Raw genomic sequence first — 2,072 nt, 5'->3', positions numbered from 1 at the left:
TCATGAAAAAGAAAACGTTCTGGAGACGAATTTCCTCAAGGCTATCTTTATGTCTCTGTTCCTCAGGTTGTAGATGAAGGGGTTCATCATTGGAGTAATCACAGTGTACATCACACTGCCCTCCTCCTGGGGGAGAGAGAATAGCTACAGAACTAAGGTAGATACCAACACAGGTCCCATAATTTAAGAAAATGACAGAGAGGTGAGACCCACAGATGGAAAAAGCTTTATACCTCTCACCAATGGATGGGATTCTCTGGATGAAGGAGACAATCCGTGTGTAAGAGAAAATTACACCTGGGAGAGGACCAACACGTAACAGCTTAGTCACCAGATACACCAGGATGCCATTGATGAGTATCAGAACAGGCAAGTTTGAGGATCTGAGCAAGTTCACAGAAGTGGGGGATTTCCAAGTCTGTGCAGAAAGACAGCTGCAACACCATCAGACTGTGGATCAGGGCATTCAGAATGCTAACGAACAAAGAGAGAAGCAGCCACAGACCACAGAGACAGGGGTTCATGATCACGTAATACAGTGGGCCATGATGGTCAGGAGTAAATTGTCCGTACAGCTGAAAACCATGAAAAAATACTCCTGAGGGAGGCGGCCTGCATAGGTGATGGCTTTGTTCTCTGTCTGGATGCTCAACAGCATCTTGGGGACTATAGTGGAGATGAAAGAGATGTCAACAAGGAACGTGGGAGACGAAGAAGTACATGGGAGTGTGGAAGTGGAGGTCAGAGCTGACAGCCAGGATGATGAGCAGATTCCCAAGCATGGTGACCAGGTACATGGACAGGAAGAGCCCAAACAGGAGGGGCTGCAGGTCTGCATTATCAGAGAGGCCCAGGAGGAGGAATTCTGAGATGTCTGTCTGGTTTTCTGATTCAATGTTGTTGATATGTGTACTGGAAAATACAGACATAAGTTACTATGAAATGGATACTCAGACATCATTTGTTTGAGAGAAATTTTTCTTCTATGCCTTAAATTCTAAAAATATTTAGGGACCTCCCTGGTGGTCCAGGAATTAAGACTCCATGATTCCACTGCAAGGGGCACAGATTCGACCCCTAGTCGGGGAACTAGGAACCTGCGTGCTGGGTGAGGCAGTCAAAAAAATTTTTTTTAATGTAAGTAATTCTTTCCTTCAAGTTCCTCTACTCATTTCCTCCTTCTCCAGGTAATTTTTGAATAACTTCTAAATACTGTATATTTTTTTCCAATACTAAAATTAAAAAATGAAAACAAGTGCTGTTGTTTTTTTCTAGGAACCATCATGGGCTTCTCAGGTGGTGCTGGTGGTAAAGAACTCGCTTGCCAATGCAGGAAATGTCAGAGATGTGGGTTTGATCCCTGGGTCAGGAAGATCCCCTGGAGGAGGGCATGGCAACCCACTCCAGTATTCTTGCCTAGTGAATCTCATAGACTAAGAAGCCTGGCAGGCTACAGTCCATAGGGACACAAACAGTTGGACACAACTGAAGCAACCTAGCACACATGTATACATCATGCCTCCAGCACTTTATTTTCTTAGTTTTAATTTATTTATTTTATTTATTTATTTGGCTGCATCTGGTCTTAGTTGCAGCACTTGGGATCTTTAGTTGTGACATGCAAACTCTTAGTTGAACTATGTGGGATCTAGTTGCCAGACTAGGAATCAAACCTGGGCCCCCTGCATTGGGAGCACAGAGTTTTAGTCACTACACCACCAGGGAAATCCCAAAGCATTCTAAAATCTATGATTAAATTCTAATCAGTTCTTCATACAGATCAAGCCTGGTTAAGAAGTGAAAATGAAAGTGGCTCAGTCATGTCTGATTCTTTGAGACTCCATGTACTATACAGTCTGTGGAATTCTCCAGGCCAGAATACTGGAGTGTGTAGCCTATCCCTTCTCCAGAGGATCTTCCTGACCCAGGAATTGAACCAGGGTCTCCCCGGTTTTGCATTGCAGGCAGATTCTTTACCAGCTGAGCTAACAGGGAAGCCCTCAAGCCTAGTTGGATGACTTTATTTTCTCAGAGGATTTTTAACTCTGTGGTTAACCTTATATTGAGCCTGC

At 43.9% G+C, this 2,072-nt stretch overlaps 1 pseudogene; it reads right to left on the bottom strand.

The window, feature by feature from the left end:
• On the bottom strand, positions 1-929 carry LOC101106937 (olfactory receptor 7G3-like; annotated as a pseudogene).
• Positions 930-2,072: the final 1,143 nt, after the last annotated feature.

The sequence above is a fragment of the Ovis aries genome, chromosome 5 (assembly GCF_016772045.2).
Source record: "Ovis aries strain OAR_USU_Benz2616 breed Rambouillet chromosome 5, ARS-UI_Ramb_v3.0, whole genome shotgun sequence".
Lineage (NCBI taxonomy): Eukaryota > Metazoa > Chordata > Mammalia > Artiodactyla > Bovidae > Ovis > Ovis aries.
This window is presented reverse-complemented; position numbering and strand designations above follow the sequence as displayed.